The sequence below is a fragment of the Archocentrus centrarchus genome, chromosome 22 (genome assembly GCF_007364275.1).
Source record: "Archocentrus centrarchus isolate MPI-CPG fArcCen1 chromosome 22, fArcCen1, whole genome shotgun sequence".
NCBI lineage: Eukaryota > Metazoa > Chordata > Actinopteri > Cichliformes > Cichlidae > Archocentrus > Archocentrus centrarchus.
The window spans coordinates 23456103-23477088 of NC_044367.1; positions in this window are offsets into that span (position 1 = coordinate 23456103).

Genomic DNA, 20986 nt, shown 5'->3' on the forward strand with positions numbered 1-20986 from the left:
ATGAAACCGCAGCACTGCATACAGGAGAGAAACTGAAGCCAAAGTATCGATCTCATTAGACTGATATTGATCAATACCTATACAACGTTGGCATCCATATTATCGATATTAGGATCAATCTGCCCACCACTAGCTCAATGTACTGATGGCGGAGAAACAACTTACTTACTTCTCTGCTGTTACCATTGGTGGTGGCCATGGTAACTTCCGGGTTCTAGCAAGAAATATTTCTCACCCCAGCACTAATGCTAATGCTAATTAGTAAGCTAATACTAACCACTAAATGCCGCTCCCACTTGTTAATTGAGTGATGGGGCCTAAGACATAACCAGAAAGGAGTAATCAGTTTTTTTGGACGTGTAGTTACATTTCTCGAGGTGCATGTCAGGTTTGCTTCAGAGAGGATTTTCAGTTATACACAAAGGATCAATGCAGAACTCTAAATCAGGCCTTATTAGATCGATAAAATGATCATTTTTGCATATAATCCAGAAAAGTTACATTTATAGATCAAGCATTTAATGTGTCCCAGAGTGCCGTTTCCTTCCACTGTGTTTGCAGAAATCACATAAAAAAATACACAACAAAAACATAATCCAGATTCCTCGGCTGCTAATAGCATTTCCTACATTTGAATATCAGCCACCATATTGTGAGCATAAACTATCACGTTTTTAATGCAACAATAGGAAGTGACATCATCTTGCTGGGAACTGTAGTATTTTATTCTTGAAGGCCTCTCATAGCTCTACTGGTGCTGAAAACTAATGTTTGACTATGGCTTTCTGAATAAAAGTAGGGCTGCAACTATCAATTATTTTAGTAAACAAGTATTTAATTGATTACTCCGTCAATTAATCAAGTAATTGGATAAGAAATAATTTTTCATTTTAACAATTCATCAGCTTATTTTAACTTCCGTACTGCAGATGTTTCTCTGTGTGAAACAAACAGGGTGGATGGAGCTGCTACAAAGTTCTCTGTTCTTCATGTTGCTGATCAGGTGGTTGATAAAAACATTTTGACGGATCCCCTCTGTACTGAAGGGGGTGGAGGGGGCACCGAACGATTGCTAGTGCTAATGGCAGCCCCCCTTTCCCCAGTACACTGTGGTTATAGATCTGTTCTGGTGGCTACAGCTGACGTAAAGAAAAAAATAACAGCTGACATCCTCTGCACAACACGCGCACATTCAAACATGCGCACTCACAGCACAGAGAAGTGGGGGCGTGAAAAAACATCTCAGCGATCCACTCGTGTTAAAGGGTCGTTTTTGTTTTTTTTTGGAAATGCTCCGCTTACACGGAGACACCTGAGCTGCAGAGCTGAAACCAAACATCAAAGCAACAAATTTGTGTCGAGGATTTTTAATAATCGAATTGCGTTATTCCAAGAATCGTTGCAGCCCTAAAACTTGCATTAAATTTTCAGTTTGTGTATCAAAATACATGAAGGTTGGTATTTACCTTTCATGCTGGGATTTTTTTGTTGAATCGGAAGCCTGAAATTTTCCTTTGATCTTCATTTTCCCTCTTACTTCTCCTCATGTTCATGCCGGTTGTTATTTCGATTTATGCAGCACACGCGTGACCATAGTGAGATCAAACGTACACACTGTGAATGAAACTGTCCGTGCTCTGTGGTAGATTGCAAACTGCGGTGAAATGATACAGGCGTAAGCAGCGATAATAGCAGCGACCTAGCCGGGGCGGAGTCTGTGAGGTGCGCTCCTTTGAGAGGCAGAGGAGCGCAATATTTGTGGGATTTGAATCAGTACGTTTTGCATCCAATAAAAGCAAAGATGTTAACAAATAAATTGGACAGTATTCTGGCAATTTAGTGATATTTCCACAGCTGTGGTCTTGACTGGTCTTGAAATAAAATCCCGAGTCCGCAAGGTCCGAGTCCATGACAAGACCGAGACCAAATGCGGTCGAGTCCATGACAAGACCGAGACCATCAAAAAGCGGTCTCGAGACCGGTCTCGAGACCAAGACCGATCTCGAGTACTACAACACTAGAGTGTAGCCAGTTCACATGGGACTTTTTTTGTGGAAGTTTTTTCTACAAAGTTTCAGACCATCACCTTTTAAAATTTTAACTATCACATGAGCTTTATCAGCAATTAAAAAAAGAACAGAGTTAGCAGTCATTCCAGATTTAGCGTGACCAGAGGATTGTGGGGGCGGATGGGCTTTCTGGCTCTCCCTTTCCCTTTCTCTTTCTTTTGATTTGGGAAAGATCACATGCACGTTGTCACGTCTGCACAGACACACACATGCACGCACACTCAGACACACACACATAAAGAAAAAAAAAAAAAGGCTACTGATGTATTAAAGAATACCAGGTGACAGGTGTCTCAACCCATGTCTGATGGCACATGTGTTTCAGCTTCCTACCTGTTCCATCTACAGAATCAAGACACCTGTCAATATTTTTCTGAGGCCTTTATTTAAAACAAAAACAAAAAAACTCACTAACACAACTGCGTGGGGAGTGAATGTAAAGAACTATTGCATCAACCACAAGAATGAATCAGTAAACCCTGAAGTAAACAGAAAACATTAACCTAAAAGAAAATGTCATTGCAATGTCTATAAAAGGTTACAAGAAGCTACAGTAGCAGCTTCAGGTTTATGAGTTTTCCAGAAATGGTTCCACATCAAAGCCAAAATGACACCAACCATTTATTTAAGTGATGTAAATGTGGTAACATACATACTAGAAGTTTTCTTTAGTCCCCTTTGTATTTCCAGCTTTTTGCCTCAAACTGCTGCCTGCCATGGCTGAAAACCCTGCCATCAGAACAGTGAAGGTAGTAAAGCAATGACTCCCTCAGCTCCAAGTGAAATTATTTAAAACTATGAGTAACTGCAGAGTCTATCAGTTGTGTTTGCCTCCCTGCATCGAGCTGTTGTCAACATATTTCCTGTTTTTATTTTGACAGTCCGTTGTTCCGTGTGTATAGTGTTCAGTTTGCTTCCTGTGTTTCCCCCCCCAGCTGTTTCCCGTTGTCTCATTCACTGGTCTGTTTATATTGTCTGCATTTGTCTCTTGTCCTTTGTCGCATCGTCTCTCTTGGTGGTGTATTTGTTCATTCCTTGTGTTTTTCTGAAGATCCTTAGTTTTGATAATCTGCTTAGTTCTGCTCCTGGAAGGATTTTGTATCTTGCCTGCTAACCTCAGCAATAATGCATGCATTTTGGGTCCCAAATCTGCCTTTCACACTGGCCACCCTGACAATTTATACTGTATGCTAACAGTGGGTCATTTTAGTCCGCTGCTATCATGCATAATTCAACTGTTGTGGTTATAAACTAGGAAATTAAAACAGGATATTTTTATAAGGTGTTACAGATGCGTAAGTGCTAAAAATGGATCTTTTAGCCTGCTGTCGTTGCTAAGTGGGTACTAGGCAACATGATGACATCATATCTGTTGAAGGTAGGAAACTTCAGGGGCTTAAGATGCCAAGTTTGGTTGCTCAATTCTTGATTGTCTCATTCCTCACTATGAATGACTTCGTTAAGTCAAACAGTAGAAACTAATCAATAACTAAACTTAGCAATTGTTTTGATTTCTAATGTCTCTTCATGAGAGTTAGCCTGTCATGAATTGCATTCTGTAAAAATAAGTCACATAAAAAGAGAGTTCTTCACTACTTGCTTTGACCCCAGAGCCACCTATTTCATCTCAGCAACATTTGTGGACAGGATGAACAATAGATGAGTGCATTACGTATCTGTGAACGCTGTGGAGTATGTATGAATCATATGTTGTGGTAATAAGTTGTTGTCAGTACGGCACAGCAGTATCTAAGAGCAGACAGGTTCTCTCACTCCATTGTCATCCTCGATGGCATGATGTGAAGCATTGTGTGGAAAATTGCCTGCACGGCGGCTGAGGGGAGGTGTATTGTCATGATGCATGCTTCTATAAAAGATGGAAAATGGGATTCAGTGTTGTTGACAATATGGAATGATTTATACAGCGATGTTTGTGTTACAAGTAAGAGAAACTTACCTGACAGATATCCGAATACTGCAGCTGAAAATGCTTTGCTTGAAATTCCGTCCATCCGTCCCTCCTGAGAGGACTTCAGCAGGAACAAATCCCACCTCTCACTTTTGCTGTAAACACAAGGATGATTTTATTTTCACTCTTTAAAGCTTTGTCCTTGTATTCTGATGCTGCACATATTTTGGATGGCTTATATAGCATGGTTGTCTGTCTAAATTACAGGTACTCGTGAGAGCAGAAACATCATAAATACTATTGATATTTATCAGTCTCTGAATCACAGATCTCTCAAAGCCATTAATTTTGCTGGCTTCCCAAAGCTTATCTGTCACGTTGATTCTAAAAAAACAGGAGCAATTATGTAAATCTCGAGAATAATAATCATAAAAGTGCTGTTGTTTCTTTGCTTGGCAGGATCGTGAAACCAGGTTCGCTTTATGCATGAAAGCAAATTAATCATCTGTTTCACTTTTCATTTCTCACCTCTTCACAGGCTGTTTACAGTAATGACAGCTAAAATATATGAGAGCTGAAAATGCCTACAAAGTCACATAATTGTTTGGCAGTGTCTTTACCGGGTGAGATGTTTACATCCATGCAGCATATATTGGGAACAAGAAGGATGCAAAGAGACCATGTGGGCATTTCCAAACTGAGATTCTCTGCTGGCTCATTTAGGTATAGCAGTGCAAAACTTCGCCAGTAGCTGTCGAGGACGATGGAACATAACTGATGTCCATGTCTGCACATCCAGCAGACTTGAAAAGAGTGACAGTTCATTTTGATTTTTGGTGTCACCTTTAAGCAGTATGACAGAGGAAGCAATGAAAATGGTGTGAGGGTTTTAATTCCACCAAGTGTTAATTCCTGAAAGTAGGAGTTTACTGTGGTATATTGATAATATTCTACCTCCAGACAAAAGGCATCAATAGTCAGGTAAGGAACCAGGAAAAAAAAAATCCTTAGGGAGCTCTGAGACTGGTGTTGCACATCTTTGTGTATAGGTGGCTGAATGTTTGCCTCCAACTTCTAACTGTACATTGTGCTCAAGTCAACAGCTGCAGCTGAGAGATGCATGCAGAGTATTTCAGGTCTGATTCTTGGAGCTGTTCAGTATTTACATGGAAAACACTTGATTTGAAAATATGTCTCACTGTTGATACGTACAACTGCTTCAGTTCCCAGTAACCTGCAAGGCTATCACTGGCCTCCAACTGAAAGCACTGGTTGACAGCTTTTATCTCCAAGGGTACAGGACAAAGAAAATGCAGGTAATGGCTGCTGGTCTTAGAAGCCACACTGCACAACAATGTTAAGAGCTTGCTGCTAGACTGAAATATCAAGTGAGTGCATCTTCTTGATTGAGGATTCAGTCGGTGCAATCTGCTGCCACTAACCAGCAGGTGATGCTGTAAAGGACATCCTCTACTCTATTCTTGGAAAGAATCACTAGTCATTCAGAGTCCTAGCTGAATGGGCAAACCAGTTGTATGTTTCCCTGATCATATGTTCAGCAATGCTAGGAGGCTGCTGCATTGCCTTTAGAGCTACAGGGGCTAGGGACATTGTCAGAAGGTGAAGTGCAGGAGGTTGAACCCAAATGCAGGACACAGAAGGCAGACATAAATAACACAAAGTCAAGCCTAACTCCCTCTCAGCGCAGAAACCACCAGGGGGATCGGCCTGAAAACTCCCAGCAGGGAGACAGCACCCTGCATTATGCTTCCAAATGGTTTGGTCTTTATAAGAAAAAAAGTTCAAATGCGACGCTTGAATATGTTTCATTTATGTATTTGTTTTTGTTTTAATCCATAGCTAACACTGTTCTTTCTAAATTAAGCCAGATGTTTTTCTCCTCTTGGTGTCAGTGGGGATAACAGTACATGTATCTCCTGTCTCTGAGTTAGTGGAGCATCCCCATGCAGCGCAGCACACAGCAGTGGAGACTGTATACAAGGATAACAGCATGGAGAGGACATACAAAAACTGTGTGACATGCTAATAATGTTTCCTACTTTATTATTATTATTTATATAGTGAATAATTAATTACATAGATTTACATAGTAAATTCATTGTGGTAACTCTTTGCAAAAACATTTGTAAGACAAACATCCATAAATCAAATGTGTTTGTATGTGAAAAAAAATGAAATTTGCAAAACACATAAACGTGCATTAATACTATTAAAGCATCTTATACTGTAATAAGTGTTTTATAATGACTGTTAAAAACAAGCAATATATTTCCTAAACAAACACACTTATCATCCTGGTAGTGCACTGAATCATTCTGCCAGCTGACATCACTGATGTTTGTCTGTCAGTCTCCTAATGTCCCATCTGAGAGCCTTAAAATTAGTTTGTCACTACGATTAATTTCAGTCCGAGTTATCGTGGGATTGCAGAAAACAGAACGAAGAAAATAATTTGTTTTGAAATATTTATTCCATCAAAATATTACAATAAATTTTAAATTGTGACTGCTATTGACTAGCATACAATGTTAAAAAAAATATAAATAAATAACAGCAGCATGCTCTGACTGGTAATACGAGCTTAAATACGTCAAAAAGACAAGAAAGGCTTGCTAACACTTGCTGTCCTTGAATATTTCAATTAGACATCTATATGCAACAATTTAACTACACAGACTTCACTGTGGTTTAAAAAAACTATTGTAGATTAACACATTTATTGACTACTAATTACCAAAAAATTAAGTTCTCTCTCTTCATAGTTACATATCCCAAACTGCCCGCTAAGTACTTCCAGGAACTACCTGACCCACCTGATACTACTCTTACCATCTGAGGGCTCTGGTATGATTTAGGAAGCGATGAAGCAAAAAATATTTGGCATTATTATTGTTGCTTATCTGCTCCAAGGATTTAGTTTGCTTGAGGCAACAGATTGACGTATTGCCAGAAACAGACGAGGTTCAAAGTTAAACAGCTGGTTTCTATGGAAATACCAACAAGCCGCCTCATGGGAAGGATCCTCCCACCTGTCTGTGCTCCTTTTCCCATTCCTCATCCTGCTCGAAGAGGATGGAGCCTGGCAACCCAAATGCATCCTTTTTATATAGCTTTAATAAATTAGAAAGAAAGGTGTAGTGTATAAAAGAGTGTCTCATTAGAATACTGTACACTGTAGCGTCTACAAAAGGCCCCTTTTAGTGTTGTTGCCTCACTTTGTGATTTTGACCGATATGATGTGAGCACATTTATAGGAAAGTGTTGCCTAGCAAAGCGCTACAATAGAAAGAGGTCAGTCAGGTTTTGTTTGGATGATGGGAATCTACAATAGACAAAGAAACAGAATGGGAGAGACGTGGGTTTGCAGAAACATGAAGCAATATAAAAGAAAAAACAATACTCATATACCCATCCCAGCATCTCCTGTTTCACAGTGGGTGCCAGCATTTCTAAAATAATAAAGAAAGCTATATAAACCTTAACACAAACTAATGACGATAACTGTATTTATGGTTTGCTTATTGGTCTATTTATCAATTAATTTCAGGCTAATGAGCATAATGGTATCGGAAAACAAAGCTATAGCTGGTTTCCATGATAGCGAGAGCAGTTCAGTTTCATGAAGAAAAGTTGGCTTTTGCAAAAGGCTCATAAAAATAACATAAATCACTAAGAGATCATATTTTTAGACTCCTGGCACACCAGGCTAACTTTTAACTTTGAACAGTTCCAGACAAAGGCATCTGCATTTTGGTTAATACATTATTCTCTCTACGTGAAAAATAATATGCAATAATAACTGAGCTGCACGTTGGTGAGCTATCCCTGCTGTAAAATGAGATTTCTCAACATGTGATGTTTTGATAATTGGATAAGCATTCAGCATATAGGAGCAACATCAATAAGCAAATTGACTTATTGGTTCAGCAATGAAACAGAGATCACACAGAGACGCCTTTAATAAATGCTCCAAAGCTTTTAAGTAATGACTCATCCTGTGTTTGCTTTTCTTATAGACCTGGTAAACAAATGTTCAATGACAAGAAGAAGAGCTTTATATAGTCACGTCTGATTGAAATAAGCTCTTACTTTGTTTAAAAGGACTTTAATACTGGATTGCTAGCAGCCAAGAAAACATTTTATTAAACCAGTGAAAAGAAACCACTGCTAATGGAAACAAATGCATACTGTTGACTCACTGTGTGTATATTGATTTGCATGCACTCCTGGGTCTCTCTTATTTCTCCTTGAATTTTCATTTAGAGCCAGTGGAATGCAGCTGAGGCCTCACTCTTGCTCATTTGGTGGTGGTCTTTCCCAGGCCTGAGGCGTCGCTTTAGCCACGCAGACACGCAGGCACGTGGACAGACGGCAGAACAAGATCATTCATAGGAAAGAGGGGAGGGTCAGGACAGCATGTGCTCAGGATATCTAGAAAGGTGTAGTGTTTCCCTTGGGGAAGAATATCTCAACCCAGCGGGGAGTTGTGATGGCTCATCCAAAGTTAGTGACCTCATCTCCACTTCAAAGTAGGGAAACGGGAGGATGCTTCAACTCACGGGGGGTGACTGAGATGAAATAGGAAGGAGGAGGGACTTTTTTGAAGTGTGGTAAACAAATTCCATCTGTGTTTTCCTCCACTACCTGTGAAGGTACACGGTGGCCAAGTGGTCCCGCTGTTCCTCTCTGCGTTCGTCTTTCAGAGCAGAAAACTCTCCTTCTGCAGTGTCTCATGATGAAAGCATCCTAAGGAGAGATGATAGTGTATGTCTGTGTGGCTCCCTGCGTGTAAAGTAATTGTAGCATTATAATGCTTCCTGTAAGGGGCCCCGAATGTCATCATTAGGTCCTGCTGAGGTCACCCGTGTGCATCTTTTACTTGTGCTGTAGCCTGCGTCTCAGAAATTTTGGAGGTTCTTCCTACAGCTGAGCCGCTCTGCTCATATTTCATTTGCTGCCTCTCAGGAGAGGCCCAAGCAACATACTATGGCTTGAGTAATGCTGAGCTATGACATTATGCTACAGTATGTGCTGAACACCAAAGACATCTATTCTGACTAAACCCAAAGCTGTGTGTGCAGTTTTTTTTTTTTGTTATGTGGTTTGTTTTGTTTTAAATGTACAGTCAGTAAATTTTTTTTTAGGTTATTGAACCTCCTGAGATCTGAGTTCCTGTTTGCGATGCATTTTTAATTTCTCCTAGATATCTGTGATTAGATGGACCTGTATGTAACAAAGCTTGCTCTTCAAACAGGAAGTTGTATTTTGTTACATGGTTGTTACATACTTACAAAAAAAAAAAAAAGGCTGGGGACAATGGGTTTATTTTACAACATAACATAAGAATAGAATAGAATACAACTTTATTGTCATTATACATATAACGAAATTAATCATTATACAAAAAGTTATATAACGACATTCCATTATAATATAACGAAATTGGGTTCGGAACAACCATCCAAAGAAAAAAACAGACAAGACTAACATAGGGGAGATGGGTGTCCGCAGCCGCTGCCATTTTTCACTGCGCCGCCGCTAACAAAGTCAACATGGCTTAACAAAGTATAAGACACTGTTAAGCAGAATGAAGCATAAGGTGCAGCAAAGCCAAAATGTGATGTCTCCATATGTGGATGTAGGGTCAATGGAAGGCTAATGGGAAGAAAAGAATAAGTACTCATAAATGTACACACAAGAACTCCCTTCTCCAAACAGCTGGCAAGAGGCGACTAAACAACAATGACAGCTAGTCATGAGCTAATATTATACCAACTAACCTTAGGCTTGAGTGTCCTAAAGATCAGACTTTCCCTCAGATAAAGTTTGCTTATATTCTCACATCATATGAGAATTTATTCACTAAGCATCAGAGTCCAGCACTGTTAGATCCCTTTCAAAGACAGTTTCACTAACAGATGCTAACAGCAGCAAAAACAGCAACGCTGACCAACACAAAAGTTCACCAGCTCACCTCAGCTTCACTATCATCGGTCAGGAGTGAACTTCACTGACTCATTGACTCGTATCAGACTCCTTTCACAAAGTCTTCCAGCCTCTCCCAGAGTAAACAAAGGTGGACGCTTCTCATCTGGCACTGACAGCTGAGGTAACCAGTGGACTGACAGCCTTCAACAACAGGGAAAAACTTTCATGAGGTACAAATTTAATGTTTTTGATCTTTCCTGTCTGACTAAAACATCTTTGTCCTACAGCAGCCACCGTAGCTAAGACTTGAATTGGGAGGGGTAAGAAAACAGACCTCAGCTGCAGTCTGCAATCCACTGACATCTAACAGCGAAGATTTTACACAGCGTAACTTTAAACTTCTTACATAACTTTTTTTTTTTTTTTTTTTTACACAACTTTTTACTTTTTTAAATACTGGAAATATGAGAGGATATTTTGATTGCATTACTTGACCAGTGTTAGTTTCATTATGAAGAAATCATTGTTATAACATCTTTATATTCAACAGACTTGGATACATTAGTTTGTGTATTGGCATATTCATGACGATGAAAACAAACTCATCTCCTGAGTTTTTCTCCTTCTTTCTGTACTGCATACTGCATATAAAGATACCCTCTTCCCTGCATCGCACAAAGTGTAATCACCCATTGGTTTGAAGACTCAAGCTGAGCATTTTTACAGTCTTGGTGATTTGACGGCAGACGTAACAAAACGAGATGGATCTGAGGAAAATGGTTTCACATAGTGCTCTTTATTTTAAAGTTTGAAAAAGAAGAACACATCCAAAGTAATGGATTAAAATCAAACTTGTCAATAAAATGAACATGTGAACAATGTAACAGAAATTTGTGGCAATCTTGAAGATTTTCCCCCACGTGTTAACAGTAAATCTGATTTAATAGGACAAGTTAAAGAATTCTGGGGCCAGCAAAAGATACTATTGTTCTAATCAAGAAGTTAAGAACCAGATGGCCTTTTCTATCATTTTGTGAACATCCATTATGTGATTTCGCATTCTATGCACCATGAGTCATGTGAACAGCAGGGCCTTGTATGTATATGGCATTGTTCACCTGGCTAAGAACTCAGAGGTGTGCAGCCTGCAGTTCTTCCTCTAACAGCTCACTGTGGCTGCTCCATCGTTTTCCATTCTGATTAAGTGTAACTATCATGTGACTACTTCACAATAAAAGTCAACTTAAATGTTTTTTAATGTGAAGCTGCAGCAGTAACTTAATGCAGCACTTTCTATTTATTTATTTTTACAAGAATTTCTCCAAATACCCCCAGTTCACAATACTGGAAATATATAAACACTACAATACTTAAGCTCAGTCACTACTGTTCTACTTCAGAACAGCAGAACAGCAAACAGTTAAAAAAATAGGACTGCCCCTTCACAGATCTATAGTTGAATTGTCATTGCTCATAAGAATTCATTTTTATTCATACAGCGTCAGTTCAAAGCAGTTGTCTCAAGATGCTTTATATTGTAAGGTGAATGATCTACAGTATTCAAGGGAGAACTACAATGCTCTAACAAACCTTATGATTGAGGACCTGGCGATTTGGGGAGAAAGAACTCCCTTTAACCGGATGTGACCTTCAGCAGAACCACAATGCGGGCGAGGCAGCCATCTGCTGTCCTCTGTGGGGAGGGGGTGGAAAGAGGAGCACAGAGGTACCATGAACAACAGGACAAAACACAAGCTACATGAGCAAGAGAGAAGACAAAAGTTAATAGCATACAGTATAAATACATGGAGACTACATGGAGACTGAAAAGAGGTGGACTGGAAATGAATTTCTCAGTGCATCATGGGAAGTCCCTCAGCAGCCTGAGCCTATAGCAGCATCACTAAGGGATGGTTCAGGCTGATCCAGCCCTAACTATAAGCTTTATCAAAAAGGAGAGCTTGAAACCTAATCTTAAAAGTAGAGAGGGTGTCACAGGAGAGGAGCTTGATAGCTGGAGGCTCCTATTCTACTTTGAAAACTCTAGGAACCAAAAGTAAGCCTGTACTCTGAGCACGAGGCACTCTATTGGAATAATATGGTATGCGGTATGATGGGGCCTGATCATTCAGGACTTTGTATTTGAGGAGAAGGGTTTTAAATTCAGTTCTGGATTTCAGAGGGAGCCACTGAAGAAACTAATACGGGTGAAATATGATCTCTCTTACTGGTCCCTGTAGTCTCGCTGCACTGTTATATTGGGAAGCTTTTAAGACAACGGGATAATAAGGAATTACAGTAGTCCAGCCTTGAAATAACAAATTCATGACCCAGTTTTTCAGCATCAACCAGAGATACTTTTTTATGCGCTATTTAGAATGAGAATGAGGTTTGGGATTAGAATACAATATGTATATATATACTTAATAAAAGATGGTATATTTATGGTATGTGGATAAGCACCTTTAACATTTTAATTGAGGTTAAAGGTGCTTATTATAACTATTAAAGAATTCAGACACATTATTTGTCATGTTCAGGCTTATGTTGGACTCAGAGGAGTTCTTAGGAGTGGCCGAGGTGAGCATGAAAAGATCTCGCAGTGTTTGTGACTCCATTCTGAGATCTGCTTGTTTCATGGGTAGGTGATCCGGAGGGGTTACTGGCAGGGAGTTGGAATTATAAAGTCGCTGAGAATGCATCAGTGGAGAGTTGGCAGGCAGGTGGAGAGAACTGGGATCCAAGAGTCACACATGCTCACACATGAGCAACTTGGGGAACAGAAGGCGAAACAGCGTTGCTGGACAAAAAGCAGATTTCAGAGAGGACCTGGTTACAATTGGTGACAACTATCCAACAGAGAGTCCAGCCCTTAAATATCATCAGCCTGATGCTTTAACTCAGAGCAGGTGCAGGAAGGAAAGCTTGGAAAGGAGAAGCACTGCCAACAGGTGGGCCAGTGAGGAAACAACTCCACCTGAAAAAAAGGAGTTGAAAAACCAATGCCTGCCAGGACCAAAATTTTATTAAACCACAAAGCACTACCTAATTTAATATTCTGTCCTGTACAGGCTGTTTGTCTCAAAAATATGAGCTTGAATATCAATATGTGTTTTTTTTTTTTTCCCTAATCTGAGATATGCTTCATCCCAAACCTTATGAGCTGTCTATTCCCAAATGCATTCACCACAGACACTCTGAGGAACAGTGAACCTGTGACCTTAAGGTCCCCTGAAGGTCAGACTCTCTCTCTCTCTCTTTGTAAAAATTAATCTGAATATTAAAAAAAGAAGGCACTCATTTATCTCCTCTGCAATTAAAAGCCTTCATTTGCACATGAATTAGAGATCTTCTGTCTGAACAAGCACTTTGTGTTTTACACTAATGAGTTACATTTTAGTATTCTGTCAAGCTATTGATTCTTTGTCCACTCTTATTAACTGGGGTTTATATTGCAGCAGTTTGTTATGTAAATAATTATTCTTTCATCTGGTTTTATTGTTTAATTAGGATTTTGCTGCAAATCTCATTTGTTGCTCGACATTCCCGCAACAACTTGAATCAAGCTGCTCCACAAAAAGACCTATTCAGTGCATATTCTGTTTACCACTAAATATAGACGTGAGTATGATGGTTAAAAATATGCCATCACACCTTAATATTTAGAAAGACAGAGAAAGCCACCCATGCTAGATTGTATAATTTAAACAAACAAAGAAAAAAAAAGTCTTTAAATTGTGATTCTGGAACAGGAGCATCCACTGCTGCCGCTATAATGTTTTATTAGCCAGCTTTAAGTGTGTTGGTGCCCTTGAATAATTCAGCATTGGCAGAATGCATGAAGCAGGGAGAATAACAAATGCAAGGTCTGTCAGCACCCACCATCTCCAGCGCACGGCATCCAACACGCACTCTCGAGACATCCTCACATACAAATGCAGGAAGGACTGAAGAACCCTTCGCCTCCACTCATGTGCGGATGTCCGGCGACTGACAGCTTTGCACAAGGTCAGGTCAGTCAAGCCAGGCACTCGATCCCTGCGGGAGAGGCCCTGCTCATGAAAATGTAAATGCCGGTCCCGTGTAGTGATTATGATCCAGTGTAATTTCTACATCCAATTAAACACTGATCTTTAAAAATGAAAGCAACTAAAGGCATTAAAAGTTCTGACGTGTCATGTTTGATTTCAACACTTAATATGGAATTTCTACATTAATAAATGAGTTGTATGGATTTTTCTGATACAAATGTAACAAATAGATAGATGTATATACCTGGCGCAGTCATTGTCACAGTTTTATGTGAATGTTTCAGCAATGAAGAGGATGACCAGGTGTTCTACTTCACACAATTTTACCCCCCCCCCCCCCCATCCTACATATTGAAACAATGTCCCACATTTTGATTGGCTCTAGTTCAAAAGTGAACACGTGAGTCATGAATATACATTCTGTGTATAAGATGGATGTAATTTGCAGGTCTGAAAAGTGATGCGAATGCAGAAGTGACAACAACCAGCATTCTTCCCAGCATCCAGCAGTGGGTTTAAAAAAAAAAGGCAGAGCTGTTAAAAAGTCCTTGCCCTTGGCTCTCTTGCTGTATGACTTCAGTAATCACTTTCCTACTGATTTTGTAGGTCTTCATCGCTAATTTCAAGTTAGGAGGTTCATATTTTAAATTATGGTCCCATTAGGACCCAGAAAGTTGTTTACTGTCTGATTGTAGAGGAGTTAAGGGTGTGGCGGTGCAGGGAGCTGCTAATCTGAGTCTTTGAATGGAACCTTTTTAATGATGTTTGCCAAGAAATTCTAGTATTTTAATAGATAAGTAACAACCATAAACAATTAGTAACCTTAACACCGGTGAGCAGTTATCTACATCTGTGTGTGCACAACAATAGTTTATGGATGCAGCTTGCTAAACAAGCATTTGAAAGTTTTTAATAATAACTTAGCACTCCACCCTGTTATCACAATACAGTTACTTCTGGCTCCAAATAGAAAGCACACATTGTGAGCAGTATGTACCCTACATGTTAGAGAAGAAGACTAATAGATTTAAGCCAGTTCAGGTCACACAGAGATTGCTTTGGACTTTATTGTAATTTATAAAGAACAGTTAAAGCAGGGACATTTTGAATTAGTGGCACAGTTCAACCCTATGATCTGAGTTTGAGGAGGCCAAACCTTTAAAATAAATTTTAAAAAAAGTAATCCACAGTTTGTCCACAAGTTAGTTTCAAATGCATTAAAGACAGTGACTAAATCAGTTCAGTGGTCATAGTTTTGTTTTGTTTTTTAACTAAAACTACACAATCTTCTGGGCCATCTACTGCTCACAATACTGAGCTCCTCGCAAAAACAACTGCATAATCATGTTAGAATAAATGCAGATCAGGGCACTTCTCTTTGAACTCAACTGCTGAAAATCATTATTTCTTCAAGGGAGAAGTTTTAGCTGGACTTGAACTTTTAACCTGTGAGTTTATAGCCACAGAGTAACCAGTCTGGGCTATCCAGTAAGTATATGTTCTGCTGTACCATGTAGTTTAAATATTTAAATATAATTTTATAAACATCAGTTCCAACCAAAACTGTCTGAGCTTCACATAAAAAAAGAATTCCTGTGAATCAGGGTTTTTTTTCTAGTTTCCTGTGGTCATAGATGCTGAAGATGAGGCAACATGAGATACAATCAGCACGGAGTCTAACAAGAGAAGACAACAAAATGCCAGTGGAAATGGAGATGAGGGTGGACAGGTGTTCTAGTGAATCAGACTGCAAACAGTGGCTAAAAGTGCTGGAAAACAACTCTTAGCTCCACCAGCTGGAACCCTCTGATAGAAATTAGGTTTGGTTGCAAAGAAAAATAACAATAAATATAAGCAAAAGAAGAGTTTCCCACTGCTGGATGCATGAGTAAAGGAATAAATTATGATTCTGAACTGGCATCATTTCCTCTAGATTGGAAAGCTCAAAGCTTCATCAAATAACTCACAGTAATTACAGCAGACATAAGTAGGCTAAGTAATTACATTTTCCTTTATTTAATCTGTTTTTTTTTTTTAGCTGTTTTATGTGTAACTGATGAAACAGCAGGCCAGTAAGATTCTAAACAGCAGCTTTATATAAAGGTCGTAGTCTATACTAGGCTCAGCTGGGGTCAATTTACAATAATAATACAGCACATCATAGCTGTCTATGACTGTTGACTAGGGAATTTCAGACCTGAAAATAAATCAGTTTTAACTGTTTATCCTGCTTAGGATCATGGGGTTGGATCCTATCCCAGTACAAAAAGTGGAGTACACCTGAACAGGTCAACAGTCCACCTGGCCAGCAGTGAGAGACAGATGCGCACACACACACTGAATTTCGTTAATCTAACAAATGTCTCTGTGGACTTTGCAAGAACATACAAACACCACTGAAATGCTCCAGCTAACCAAGGCATTTGAACCCAGAACTTTCTTGGTGTAAGGCAATAATGCTAACCACTGGACCATCGCCATTAAAGCCTGCATTTTCCTTTTTTTCTTAATACAGAACAACTACACTGAATTTTTCTTCTAAAACACAGTCACTTAGTAGTGTTTTTTTTGTTTGTTGAGCTTTTGCACTGTGTAAAACTGTTCACATCTTCACATCACCTCCAACAACATGGCAGGCATTTATCTTTTGGTCTGACTGATTTTAGCACAACAGTGACTAATCAACAGTCAGTGTTTTATGTCTAAAGCTTCATACAAATTAGTTACTGATGATATATTATTATTATTATTATTTTAGGTACAGTAAATGCTTTAATTCAGGGAAACTGGCTGACAACCTGACAGCTGCCTTACTCTCCACAGAGTCACCATGTTAGAAAGATGTAGTCTTATTAAACAAGTGTGATACTTATTCAGTGATAATGAGGCTTCGGAGAATCATTTAACACAATTTTTTTAAAGCTTGGAGCAGAAAATTCAATATGTGGGAATAAAACTATAGACACAAAATGGGCGTGGCCTATCACGGCAGCTGCAGCTTTGCTACTATTTCTGCCAGCCCACCACAACAGCAGACCTGGCCTTGGATCCACATTCCCTTTTACTAGCCAAATTAAATATTAACATAATTTATTAATGTATTCAGTTATATTTTTTTACTTTCTGATAACCTTTTACTACATTTTTTCAGCATCAGGGCTCCACAGTCTGCAGCAGGGACGGATAATAAAAGCGTGATTCCCAAAAGAGCCATGTTCGTAGATTTAAATTCTTAGCATGCGGTTGTTTGACATGCCTGTGGTCTCAGTTTTACCTTGACTGACATGGTGTGGCGCCGTATTCCTCACACGGCTCATCCCCCACAACACTGCTCATCCCTCCCCTGCTGCTGCCAGCCTCCCCATGCAAAGCAGAAGAGGAATGTTCTGCCACTGGCAGACAGACACAGCTGGGAAAGGAAGTGAAATACTTTTCATGGGTTTGTGGTTGGTGGGTTTGAGACTCTAAAGAACTCTGAAAAGTAGAATGAAACCTGCACTGAACTGCCCTTGTGTGAAAATAAATTTGACCTTGGAAGTGAAATGACAAATTGCCTTGATGCCTTACTGAGACTCAGATAGGAAAAGAAAAAAAAATGACAGTGACAGAATGCAGACTTTATGTCACATGTCTGGAGCTAATGTCCAGTTTTTCCAATCTGATATAGAATGAGTCGATAATAATCAAAAGAAGGTTTTCCCGTCTGTTCCCTCGCTCCACCTCTGCACCTGTGCTTTTTTTGTTTGTTTGTTTTTTCGCAAAGATTATACTGTAAAGGAGATCGTAATTCATATCGAGGACCTCGAGTTATGGGGGTGATAAAGTTTAGGATTAATTCCATCTGACAGTGCAGGTGCTCACCTGCAGCTTTATTCTGCAGGAAACATATTTCACAGTTTTGTGATCGTCAGGAAAAGTAGGACATGAAATACACAGTGAGCAGAGGGCTCTATTTGCAGCAGGAAATGGCTTGTACAGATTTCTGTTATTCTATTTAGCCTGATTAACAAGTTGTCTCTTTTTGAGGATGAGTCAGATATTAAAATGGATTCACAGAATGAAGAAAACTGTTATGAAAATAACCATGAGTGGTGCAACTGTAGAAAGCAAGAGAAAACATTATTATTCTGGGCAGTAACCCAGCAAACACTGATATGTTGAATGACCAGGGGTGGCTGTTGTGGTCCATGTAAGGGATCCTATCTACAGCTTTGACATTATGAACCACGTCCTACTGAGTCGACTGTGCATTAAACAGTAACCGTGCAACACTGATATAGATGGCAAGGCCACAGGGACAGTTGCTGTGCACAGTAACAGTCCAGAGGCCCATAGAAATAAGCATGCCGTGCAACTCACACTGACCCATAAACACAACTTGTTAAAAAGAAATTCCTATTAATTCCCATTTACAATAAAAGTTCAATGTCCCAAATTAACATAATACGACAAATGTTTCATTAAACTTAATATGACAGATAATATTCAGCTACACACGCAACTTCACTTATTGTTGCTGACAGCAGCTCAGGGGTCATTTAGAACCACAAATTATATGACAAATCTAATGTATTTAAATGCAAATGTCTGTAATCCTTAGCTAAGTTGCAAAAATGGTTCCCCTTTCATCTTTCTCCTGTCTCTAATCTTTATTATCTACAGCTGAGATGTATCATGTGGTTTTTGACAAAAAAAACAAAAACAAAAATTGTTTTTCTTTGTCAAGCAAGTAAGTTGAGATCTGAAGCTGACTCTGCATAAGCTTTGCTTATTTAGCCGGATGCACGCAGTGGTCACACAGCCAGTAACAATGCAAAAGTCAAAAATGTGGCAGAATTGAAGTCCAGCTGAGATAATTGCATGTTTTACTTTGTAAATGATTTTCAGCTCGTGTTTGATATTCTTTGGATGACTGGTGGCACCTGTGACATTTTATGAGCTACACAGACAAATCCAACACATATAGCAAGTCCAATTATTTCATTTGTAAAATTAGGGGTTTCGGGTTTGGGTTTTTTTGGGGGGATTTATCTGCAGCTGTACGAATAGATTAACAGGTTTCTGAGAAAACTGTCATCTTTAATGATTTTTGGGAGCTGACCATATAAATAGGCTACAGAGAAAAAGTTTTATGGTCTAACTGAATTCTTGAAGTCCCACAAGACAAAAATGCATTATCTGTAGTTTGTGTTGATCATAGAATTGTTCATTTATTTGACATGTTCTAGTTTCTTAAACACTAAAAATGTACAATGTGCGATTGGGCTACCTATTAATCTAATCTGTTAGTTACTTTATTTAAAGTACAAATGCACAGATATGATAATATAGAGACAAAATTAGAGCGGCAAGGTAAGATTGTTTGGGCATGTGCAGAGGAGGGATAGTGAATGTATTTGACAAAGGATGCTGAATACGGAGCCCCCAGGAAGAAGGAAAAGAGGAAGACCACAAAGAAGATTCATGGATGTAGTGAAAGAGGACAAGCAGAGTGCTGGCGTGACAGAAGAAGATGGTAGGGATAGAGTGAGAGGGAAGCAGATGATCCACTGTGGTGACCCCTAAAGGGAGCAACTGAAAGAAGAAGATGCACAAGTATGATATTAATGGTAATGATAATATTTGTGACCTTAGTAAAAAGATCAGAATTAAAATTCCTGACAGCTGTAATGAGTTCAGGGCCTAACCTGAGGACCACCGGTGTCTTACACGCTGTAAAATCCTGTAAAATCCTGTAAAATTACAACTCAGACAAAATCTTAGTTTCCCATGAGTCCTGAAAATTATTGGTCAAAATGGATTTTTTGCCACACGTGTAAATATTTGTAAATTTTAACCTTTTCAAGATCATAAAATACTAAGCAATAAATATAAAATATATATATATTTACAGTCCTGAGGAGCCGCTTAAATAAAGGGGAGATAACAGCCAAAACACTGCTGGCCATGGTGTACCGTGCTAAAAATATCTACTCAAGGTAGTGAATGTGGCATTACAGTAGTACAGTGCATGTCAGAAATAATGTGTGTCATATTCCTTTTAATGTGACCCCTTATTCTGGGTTCACTGGATATGAAGTGGAGCCTCCATTTGAACAACGCTCACTGGCTTTGTTTACGTGCAGAGACAGTGCAGTTTTAACCGTGCCTCTGAAGTGAAGTGGGTTTCGTGTCAGCACTTGTAAATATCAAAGAATCCGGCTCACAGAGACTGGTTTACTTCCACAACAAGCAGATGGGTGGTGCCGGAAAAATCTGTCATCGGGACTCTTCTGTTAATTGACGTATTTGCATTGAAAGCATCAGGGACACTCAGGTACTAAATGCTAATGTAAACACTGTAATCTGGATTAAACTGGATTAGAGTAAATTATAGTTTCCATATGGCCAAAAGGCAGATAATTGCTTAGTCTCACTCTTTCTTTAGAAATGGGAATTTTAAATATTAAATATACTCTGGAGTTTTTCAGTATATTTGTTTTGCTATCAAGGACATATCTACTGTAGTTTTCTAATTAATATTGTGATTTCATGCTTCACCCTCTAATCAGTGATCATGAAAAATGTAAGTCCACGTAGGGTTTCTCTGGTTGTCGCATTTAAGTCTGTTTTTCTGTATTCTGACATGCCATGGTCAGCTTCAAAATGATGTGCCACACACATCATTACCATGAAGACTAATGTGCTCTGATGCTATTGTGACGCTTTTCAAAGGCAAATGCATTAGAGGCCCTTCATCGTGCTGTCATTCAGAATTCTTGCTGGAAATAGCTGCAGATGATGCTTTATGATACGGCAGCCATGGATAAGCACTTTGGTTCTTGGATTGAAGCGGACCACAATAAGGCCAAAAGGCAGCATTAAGATAAAACCCTGCCTGCAGGTGATAAATGAAGCATTCAGAGCGCCTTGCTTTGTTCTTTATTTCCCTTGTTCCAGCTGCCAGAATCAAGCAGAATCTGCTTCAAAAAGTCTTCCAGTCATCCGTTTGAAAAGGTAAGTGTTGCCGGACCTATCCGGCCTGTCAA